Source organism: Oncorhynchus nerka, linkage group LG28 (genome assembly GCF_034236695.1).
Source record: "Oncorhynchus nerka isolate Pitt River linkage group LG28, Oner_Uvic_2.0, whole genome shotgun sequence".
Classification (NCBI taxonomy): domain Eukaryota; kingdom Metazoa; phylum Chordata; class Actinopteri; order Salmoniformes; family Salmonidae; genus Oncorhynchus; species Oncorhynchus nerka.
The window spans coordinates 82473324-82483778 of NC_088423.1; the positions used below are offsets into that span (position 1 = coordinate 82473324).

The 10455-nt window shown below is 43.1% G+C and overlaps 1 protein-coding gene across 6 annotated transcripts in view; it reads right to left on the bottom strand.

Moving 5' to 3' along the window:
- LOC115125476 (chromodomain-helicase-DNA-binding protein 9-like) overlaps positions 1-9366 on the bottom strand; it is a 197731-nt gene extending 188365 nt beyond the window's left edge. For 5 of the 6 annotated variants that reach the window (XR_010461738.1, XR_010461737.1, XM_065013186.1 and 2 more), the window contains exon 1: positions 9284-9366. The gene's annotated coding sequence lies outside the window, so the exon portion shown is untranslated. Of the gene's footprint in view, positions 1-8463; positions 8774-9283 lie in introns of all 6 variants that reach the window. The other variant, XM_065013183.1, reaches the window with a different exon arrangement.
- Positions 9367-10455: the final 1089 nt, after the last annotated feature.

Sequence of the window (10455 nt, forward strand, 5' to 3'; positions counted from 1 at the left end):
CAACTGCGACCTGGCCAAGATACAGCAAAGCAGTGCGACACAAACAACAACACAGAGTTACACATGGGATAAACAAACATACAGTTAATAACACAATAGAAAAGTCTATATTCAGTGTGTGCAAATGTAGTAAGATTAGGGAGGTAAGGCAATAAATAGGCCATAGAGGCTAAATAATTACAATTTAGCAATTAAAAACTGGAGTGATAGATGTGCAGAAGATTAATGTGCAAGTAGAGATTAGAGGTCGACCGATTATGCTATTTCAACGCCGATACCGATTATTGGAGGTTCGAAAAAGCCGATACCTATTAATCGGCCGATTTCAATTTTTAAACATGTATTTGTAATAATGACAATTACAACAATACTGAATTAATACTTATTTTAACTTAATATAATACATCAATAAAATCAATTTAGCCTCAAATAAATAATGAAACATGTTCAATTTGGTTTAAATAATGCAAAAACAAAGTGTTGGAGAAGAACGTAAAAGTGCAATATGTGCTATGTAAGAAAGCTAACGTTTCAGTTCCTTGCTCAGAACATGAGAACATATGAAAGCTGGTGGTTCCTTTTAACATGAGTCTTCAATATTCCCAGGTAAGAAGTTTTAGGTTGTAGTTATTATAGGACTATTTCCCTCTATACCATTTGTATTTCATTAACCTTTGACTATTGGATGTTCTTATAGGCACTTTAGTATTGCCAGTGTAACAGTGTAGCTTCCGTCCCTCTCCTCGCTCCTCCCTGGGCTCGAACCAGCAACACAACGACAACAGCCACCACATCGAAGCAGCGTTACCCATGCAGAGCAAGGGAAACAACCACCCAAAGCTCAGAGCGAGTGAAATTTGAATCGCTATTAGCGCGTGCTAACTAGCCAACCATTTCACTTCGGTTACACCATCCTCATCTCGGGAGATGATAGGTTTGAAGTCATAAACAGCGCAATGCTTGACGCACAGCGAAGAGCTGCTGGCAAAACGAAAGTGCTGTTTGAATGAATGTTTACGCGCCTGCTTCTGCCTACCACCGCTCAGTCAGATACTTAGATACTTGTATGCTCAGTCAGATTATATGCAACACAGGACACACTAGATAATATCTAGTAATATCATCAACCATGTGTAGTTAACTAGTGATTATGATTTATTGTTTTTTTATAAGATAAGTTTAATGCTAGCTAGCAACTTACCTTGGCTTACTGCATTTGCGTAACAGGCAGTCTCCTTGTGGAGTGCAACGAGAGAAAGGCAGGTCGTTATTGTGTTGGACTAGTTAACTGTAAGGTTGCAAGATTGATTCCACGAGCTGACAAGGTGAAAATCTGTCTTTCTGCCCCTGAACGAGGCAATTAACCCACCGTTCCTAGGCCGTCATTGAAAATAATAATGTGCTCTTAACCGACTTGCCTAGTTAAATAAAGATTAAATAAAGGCGTAAAAAAAATAACAAATAAAAATGCAAAAAAAAAGTGTCAATTCGGCGCCCAAAAATACTGATTTCTGATTGTTATGAAAACTTGAAATCGTCGCTAATTAATCGGCCATTCCGATTAATCGGTCGACCTCTAGTAGAGATACCAAAGAGCAAAAGAGAAGAAGAAAAAAAATAACAACATGGGGATGAGGTAGTTGGGTGGGCTATTTACGATAGGCTATATACAGGTGCAATCGGTAAGATGCTCTGACAGCTGATGCTTAAAGTTAGGGAGGGAGAAACAAAGAAAAAAAGTATTTAGTCAGCCACCAATTGTGCAAGTTCTCCCACTTAAAAAGATGAGAAAGGCCTGTAATTTTTATCATAGGTACACTTCAACTATGACAGACAAAATGAGAAAAAAAATCCAGAAAATCACATTGTAGGATTTTTTATGAATTTATTTGCAAATTATGGTGGAAAATAAGTATTTGGTCACCAACAAACAAGCAAGATTTCTGGCTCTCACAGACCTGTAACTTATTCTTTAAGAGGCTCCTCTGTCCTCCACTCGTTACCTGTATTAATGGCACTTGTTTGAACTTGTTATCAGTATAAAATACACCTGTCCACAACCTCAAACAGTCACACTCCAAACTCCACTATGGCCAAGACCAAAGAGCTGTCAAAGGACACCAGAAACAAAATTGTAGACCTGCACCAGGCTGGGAAGACTGAATCTGCAATAGGTAAGCAGCTTGGTTTGAAGAAATCAACTGTGGGAGCAATTATTAGGAAATGGAAGACATACAAGACCACTGATAATCTCCCTCGATCTGGGGTTCCACGCAAGATCTCACCCCGTGGGGTCAAAATGATCACAAGAACGGTGAGCAAAAATCCCAGAAGCACAGGGGGTACCTAGTGAATGCCCTGCAGAGAGCTGGGACCAAAGTAACAAAGCCTACCGTCAGTAACACACTACGCCGCCAGGGACTCAAATCCTGCAGTGCCAGACGTGTCCCCCTGCTTAAGCCAGTACATGTCCAGGCCCGTCTGAAGTTAGCTTGAAAGCATTTGGATGCTCCAGAAGAAGATTGGGAGAATGTCATATGGTCAGATGAAACCAAAATATAACTTTTTGGTAAAAACTCAACTCGTCGTGTTTGGAGGACAAAGAATGCTGAGTTGCATCCAAAGAACACCATACTTACTGTGAAGCATGGGGGTGGAAACATCATGCTTTGGGGCTGTTTTTCTGCAAAGGGACCAGGACGACTGATCCGTGTAAAGGAAAGAATGAATGGGGCCATGTATCGTGAGATTTTGAGTGAAAACCTCCTTCCATCAGCAAGGGCATTGAAGATGAAACGTGGCTGGGTCATTCAGCATGACAATGATCCCAAACACACCGCCTGGGCAACGAAGGAGTGGCTTCGTAAGAAGCATTTCAAGGTCCTAGAGTGGCCGAGCCAGTCTCCAGATCTCAACCCCATAGAAAATCTTTGGTGGGAGTTGAAAGTCCGTGTTGCCCAGCAACAGCCCAAAAACATCACTGCTCTAGAGGAGATATGCTTGGAGGAATGGGCCAAAATACCAGCAACAGTGTGTGAAAACCTTGTGAAGACTTACAGAAAACGTTTGATTAAAACTAGTTTTTCAACCACTCAGAAATTTCTTGTTAAATCGGTTAGGACATCTACTTTGTGCATGACTGTCACGCCCTGACCATAGAGAGCCTTTGTTTTTCTATAGTATAGTAGGTCAGGGCGTGACTCTAGTTATTATCTTCTATGTGGGATTCTAGTTTAGTATTTCTATGTTGGTGCTTGGTATGAATCCCAATTAGAGGCAGCTGGCTATCGTTGTCTCTAATTGGGGATCATATTTAAGTAACAACGGTTCGCTGTTTGTTTCGTTCTTTCTTTGTTGTTTGTGCGTTTTCAAATAAATATTATATCGCACTGCAGTTTGGTCCGATAATTATTCCGACGATCGTGACAGAATATCCCATCAAACCAGGACCAAGCAGCGTGCCCAAAGATGGAAGGATTTCTGGAAATAGGAAGAAGTGATGGGGAGATGCGAAACCCTTCCTTGGCAACAGACGGAAGGAGATTATGGAGGACAGCGATGATGACAAGGTTTGCGGCTTCAGTAAGCCCAAGGACAACCCAAAGTTATTTTTTTTGGGGGGGAACATGGAGCTGGCGGCTGAGCAGAGGGAAGAGCCAGAGACTGTCAGGGAGGCAATGGCGAAGTTGGGAGAGAGTGAGATGAGAGAGATGTTGTGCAGTGTTCTGCTCAACATCCGACCAGAGGATCCGGTTAGCAGTCTGGTGCAACCTGTGCCTGTTCCACTCTTTTGGCCTCAAGTGCACCTCCCCAGTCCGGAACATCCTGTGCCTGCTCCTCACACTCCCTCAAGTGTGCTTTCCCAGTCCGGTACGTCCTGTGCCTGCTCCTCGCACTCTCCCTCAAGTGCGTGTTCCCAGTCAGGTACGTCCTGCTCCTGCTCCTCGCACTCTCCCTCAAGTGCGCCTTCCCAGTCTGGTACATCCCGTGCCTGCTCCTCGCACTCTCCCTGAAGTGCATGTCCCCAGTCAGGTACATCCTGTGCCTGCTCCCTGCACTTGCCCTGAGGTGCGTGTCACCAGTCCGGTGTCACCTGTACCGGCCCCACGCATCAGGCCTCCAGTGCGCCTCCCCTGTCAGGGAGGCAATGGCGAAGTTAGGAGAGAGTGAGATGAGAGAGATGTTGTGCAGTGTTCTGCTCAACATCCGACCAGAGGATCCGGTTAGCAGTCTGGTGCAACATGTGCCTGTTCCACTCTTTTGGCCTCAAGTGCACCTCTCCAGTCCGGTACGTCATGTGTCTCCTCCTCGCAATCTCCCTGAAGTGCGTGTCCCCAGTCAGGTACGTCCTGTGCCTGCTCCTTGCACTCTCCCTGAAGTGCGTGTTCCCAGTCAGGTACGTCCTGTGCCTGCTCCTCGCACTCTCCCTCAAGTGCGTGTTCCCAGTCAGGTACGACCTTGAAGCAACATCTCAAGACATCAGTCAGGAAGTTAAAGCTTGGTCGCAAATGGGTCTTCCAAATGGACAATGACCCCAAGCATACTTCCAAAGTTGTGGCAAAATGGCTAAAGGACAACAAAGTCAAGGTATTGGAGTGGCCATCACAAGCCCTGACCTCAATCCTACAAAAAAATCTGTGGGCAGAACTGAAAAAGCGTGTGCGAGCAAGGAGGCCTACAAACCTGGCTCAGTTACACCAGCTCTGTCAGGAGGAATGGGACAGAATTCACCCAACTTATTGTGGGAAGCTTGTGGAAGGCTACCTGAAACATTTGACACAAGTTAAACAATTTAAGGGCAATGCTACCAAATACTAATTGAGTGTATTTAAACTTCTGACCCAACTGGGAATGTGTTGAAAGGAATAAAAGCTGAAATAAATCATTCTCTCTACTATTATTCTGACATTTCACATTCTTAAAATAAAGTGGTGATCCTAACTGACCTAAGACAGGGAATTTGTACTAGGATTAAATGTCAGGAATTGTGAAAAACTGAGTATAAATGTATTTGGCTAAGGTGTATGTAAACTTCCGACTTCAACTGTACCTGCTGGAGCGCGTGCTATGGGTGGGTGCTGCTATGGTGACCAGTGAGCTGAGATAAGGTGGGGCTTTACCTAGCAAAGACTTATAGATGACCTGGAGCCAGTGGGTTTGGCGACGAATATGAAGCGAGGGCCAGCCAACGAGAACGTACACATCGCAGTGGTGGGTAGTATATGGTGCTTTGGTGACAAAACGGATGGCACTGTGATAGACTACATCCAATTTGCTGAGTAGAGTGTTGGAGATTATTTCGTAAATGACATCGCTGAAGTCAAGGATTGGTAGGATAGTCCGTTTTAAGAATGTATGTTTGGCAGCATGAGTGAAGGATGCTTTGTTGCGAAATAGGAACCGATTCTAGATTTGATTTTGGATTGGAGATGCTTAATGTGAGTCTGGAAGGAGAGCTTACATCTCTAACCAGACACCTAGGTATTTCTGTTGTCCACATATTTTAAGTCAGAACCGTCCAGAGTAGTGATGCTAGACGGGCAGGCGGGTGCGGGCAGCCATTGGTTGAAGAGCATGCATTTAGTTTTGCTTGCATTTAAGTTGCAGTTGGGAGGCCACGGAAGGAGTGTTGTATGGCATTGAAGCTCGTCTGGAGGTTTGTTAACACTGTGTCCAAAAATGGGCCAGAGGTATACAGAATGGTGTCATCTGCGTAGAGGTGGATCAGAGAATCACCAGCAGCAAGAGTGACATCATTGATGTATTCAGAGAAAAGAGTCGGCCTGAGAATTGAACCCTGTGGCACCCCCATAGAGACTGCCAGAGGTCCGGACAACAGGCCCTCCGATTTGACACACTGAACTCTATCTGAGAAGTAGTTGGTGAACAAGGCGAGGTAGTCATTTGAGAAACCAAGGCTGTTGAGTCTGCCAATAAGAATGCGGTGACTGACAAAGTCGAAAGCCTTGGCCAGGTTGATGAATATGGCTGCACAGTATTGTATTTTATCGATGGAGGTTATGATATCATTTAGGACCTTGAGCGTGGCTGAGGTGCACCCGTGACCAGCTCGGAAACCAGATTGCATAGCGGAGAAGGTACGGTGGGATTCGAAATGGTCGGTGATCTGTTTGTTAACTCGGCTTTCGGCGACTTTAGAAAGGCAGGGTAGGATAGATATAGATCTGTAACAGTTTTGTGTCTAGAGTGTCACCCCCTTTGAAGAGGGGGATGACCGCGGCAGCTTTCCATAATTTAGGGATCTCAGACAATACGAAGAGTGTCTAGTTTTGAGAAACATACGCCTCGCAAGTCCTCAACTGGCAGTTTCATTAAATAGTACCCGCAAAACACCAGTCTCAACGTCAACAGTGTAGAGGCGACTCCAGGATGCTGGCCTTCTAGGCTGCCAGTTGAGGACCTGTGTCCTCTTGCTCAGTTGTCCACCGGGGCCTCCCATTCCTCTTTCTATTCTGGTTAGAGCCAGTTTGCTTTACAAAAATATTTAACTTATTGTGTATATTACATTTGTTTTATTTGATGGCTTTATTATTTCATCATCTCATCTCTATAGAGTTGCTACATATGCTGTCTGACAAAATCACAATTTTGTAGTTCTTCAAAGTAAACAAGACATACTTTTATGACTGCTGAACACCAACTATCAATGACTTAGATCATGTATTTTCAGGTAGAGATACTGCAACAGCTGCTCTCTATATCACCTCACAATCGCGCATTCTTCTGTCTCTTCTGTAGCAGGCATGAAAGAAACACAGACTGGACGAGTAGATGTGTAATGGATTATGGTAATTTTAGTTCATTTCCACATTTTATGTGCTAAACTATGTCCAAATTTGACCTGTTGGAAACAACTACTCCCTACTACATCGCACAGTCCAGGCTGGATCTGATTTATCTCTAGAGAAAGTATGAAATGTGATCATTGAGCTCAACAAAGAAGAAAAAAATAGGAAATGCAATTCAAATAATTTAACCAAAGTCTGTCAATCAGTTTATAAAAAAGAAAAAATGTTGTTTTTTTTAAATAGCAATACAGCCTTAGCGGAGTTGCCAACAACCAAGTTCCGGTTTTCAGGGGAAATGGAAGAGAGAGCCTATGACATGACTGCCCTTCCATTAACAAGGTGACACTCCAAATTAACTCCTTCACATTTACTAGATTGGTTGAACAATGCATAAGATCCAGACCTATATTTTATTTTTATTCTCATCAAGACCAGAATGTTGAGGATCTAGTTTCAGGCAGTTTTGGGGGGGAATTGCATGTAGTAGGTAGGCTTTGACTTTGCTTATAAATGCTAGGGTTGTGAACCATCTATGTAGTTCTTATGAAGACTTTATGCAGTCTTGAAAGTCTTTATAAATTGATGTTGAACCCAGATATGCAGTGAAACTAGCTCTAGTTAATCTCTGGAGTTAAGATTTAGCTACAGTGAAACACACTTTAAAATGTAAAACATAATTCATAGCCAAATCGAATGTCGACTATTTGTTTGGCTGGTTTATCTGTAGGCTCTACCCTCAAAGTATTGGGTAATAACCAGCCCACCAATAACGAAAGACCCCCCCCACCACCACCTGAATAAACTTTTATTTTGTTTAAAAAAGCAGCATTGGACAATGGACATTAATTTCACTGATCAAGGCCATTCCAGAGCACATTCAACAGGTCCCACTATAGTCAGTGTAATATAAATGCAATCGCGTTTTGCTGCGCTTCCTGCTTACATTTAGCCTCCTCCCACTGGTCACACATTGGTTGAGTCAACGTTGTTTACACGTCATTTCAATGAAATTACGTTAAACCAACGTGGAATAGACGTTGAATTGAAGTCTGTGCCCGGTGGGCTAGCTACCTCTGCATGCCTGCCGCTTGCTTCTTTCTTTGTTTATCATGAGTCTATGCCTCTTTGCCTCAAGTAGCATGATATCACCAAACCACTATACACAACAAATAAATAGGCGTCGTCGATTTCAGTCCTGGTGACTTATCTAAGCACCCTAAACAAAAAAAATACAAATAACAAGTGCAGCCACAATAACGACATAGAGACAGAAACAATGCAGCATCAAACTGTCCAAACTCACAAACCCGTCGTTTGTCGACGATCCAACTCCATCATGGATTCAGAAATCAAAATAGAATTTGCACAAACTACATATACGTGCAACGGACATCCATGACAATCATCAATCGACTTTAATCAACTGGCTGCTGATTACACTCGTTTGTAAAGACGCTAAATAAGAATAATCCCAAGAATAACAGTATTATTACGAAGTAAGAAAGGTTAATAAGTATCGTATTGCATTGTTGAATTTGACTTTAGAATAGGTTCTAGAATCCCTCAATTAACCACACCTGGTTTATGTGGCACAGCGAGAATCTGTAACAATGAACCCATGATAGAAAGAAGCCCGTCTGTAATGGCCACTAACCTCCGCATCCTCTGAGTGCAGCTATGGCTCGTGGCTATCTGAGCATCGAATCTTCACAATAGCCTTTTGCTGCACCTCCTAGTAAAAGGCTGCTTGGCACTCGATGTGTTTCCCAATCACAACAGGTAACTAGCTACCTAGTTAGAGAAATTAGCTGAATCTTAACTTTCTGAATCTGAAAGTCAGGTGGCAAGCTTTAGGGATTTTTTTCCCACCATCTGTTCTTCTCGAAACTCGAATCGTACACGTGTCCCCACTTGTCTTTCATCCAAGCCCCTCTCCTCTCGACTTCAGTGGTGTCGTGACGCCTCTGCTGAGTAGGAGGGGAAAGGTGGATGGGGGTCGACAGTCATTCATTAAGAACAATGCAATAGATTGACAACAGACAATTCAACCAGTTGTTGATGGACCCGAACGAGTTTCGTTGAGACCCCCGACTGATATCACTTTACCCTCTGCATGCACATTCATGGTAACGATGCTGAGCTGGCTCGAGGCTCGTACCCCATCACAGTGGGTCGCTGTCAGTTCAGAAGCGCCTTCAATAACTTTAGTAACACGAATGCAATAATTCGAACTCTGAGAATCATTATGGAAATGGAATAACTCACAATGTTCCGTGAGCCATTTGACTTGATATTGTAGTTAGCTAGTTGGGTGCTTTTCAGACCGGGATTCTCACTGTTAACGTAACGTTAGTGACCACAGCTGAGCGTCACTGTCTCTCAGTCATTAGAATGACGGTTTTCTCCCAGAGTTCAAGGCTCTGTGTGGAGCCAATACTTTATATTTATGACGAAAAAATGATTTTATTACTTACCGAAGTGACGCAAAATCCGTTGACTGAAAATTATAAGAGCGAAGTTAACTAGTTGACCACAGCGGTTCCACTGCTGCTGACGTGACGAATCGATGATGACACAATTTGCATATCAGTTACTTGCTCTCTGATTGGACAATTGAGGAGTCGTTCAATTTTTATAATCTCAGATTACACTTGGAGCCGGTTCCCCATGGACAAATTTCATTTTCAATTTTGTTCCATAACTCCTCATATGTAAAAAATAAAATGACAAATATTAGACAAAATTAGTTATAAAGGCATGACACACAAGATGGCCGCGGTAGATCTGAAGCCAATCCGCGGAGGTTTTACTTTGATAACACAAACCTGTAGTCTCCCGGATAATAATGTTGACTCTGACAGGCGAGATAGTTGGAAAATAACATGGCAACCTGTCGGTGTGTGTTGACCCCCAGTGGCTCTTGACAGTACTGCTAAACCAAGTCAGTATGGTCTTGACGTGAACCATAAATCTATACTTGACAGCATGAGATCAGAAATAGTGGAAAGGTTTTCTCAAATCTATGAGATCCAACCAGATTTTTCACACATACGTCAACGCGCTCCTTTTAATTATTATGAAAGTTAAATCAAAGAACATGACTTAATTTCGGAATGTATTACTGGGTAAAGTTATAACTTTTGGCCTCGCGTGCCTCTGAGGCTCCGAAAATTTTCAACACGAACATCGTGTGTTCAGTTCACCCCTGGTTATCAACCTGTCCAGCTGATTTATTAAGAGCAAATGTATGCTTGAGCTGAAAATATGGTTTATAAGCACCGTATGGATGGTGTCACGCATTTGCGGAGTCTGGAGTCACAAAGGCCAAATTGAGCTCTAACACGTTGTCGTGAGACATGACCCACACACCCTTATGTGATGAATAAAGGCTACTTACATCTTCACAGCTAGTCAATGGCAAACAGTGCTTACCTCAAACCTTAATCACTACATACATGTACATCACAGCTGTCCAAGGCACTGCATCTCAGGGCTTGAGGTGTCACTAGACAATGGTTTGATTTCAGGCTGTATCATCTATCAGCCATGATTGGGAGTCCCACAGGGCAGCATACAATTGGCCCAGCATCATCCGGGTTATGCAGTCATTGTAAATAAGAATTTGTTAAACTGACTTACCTAGTTA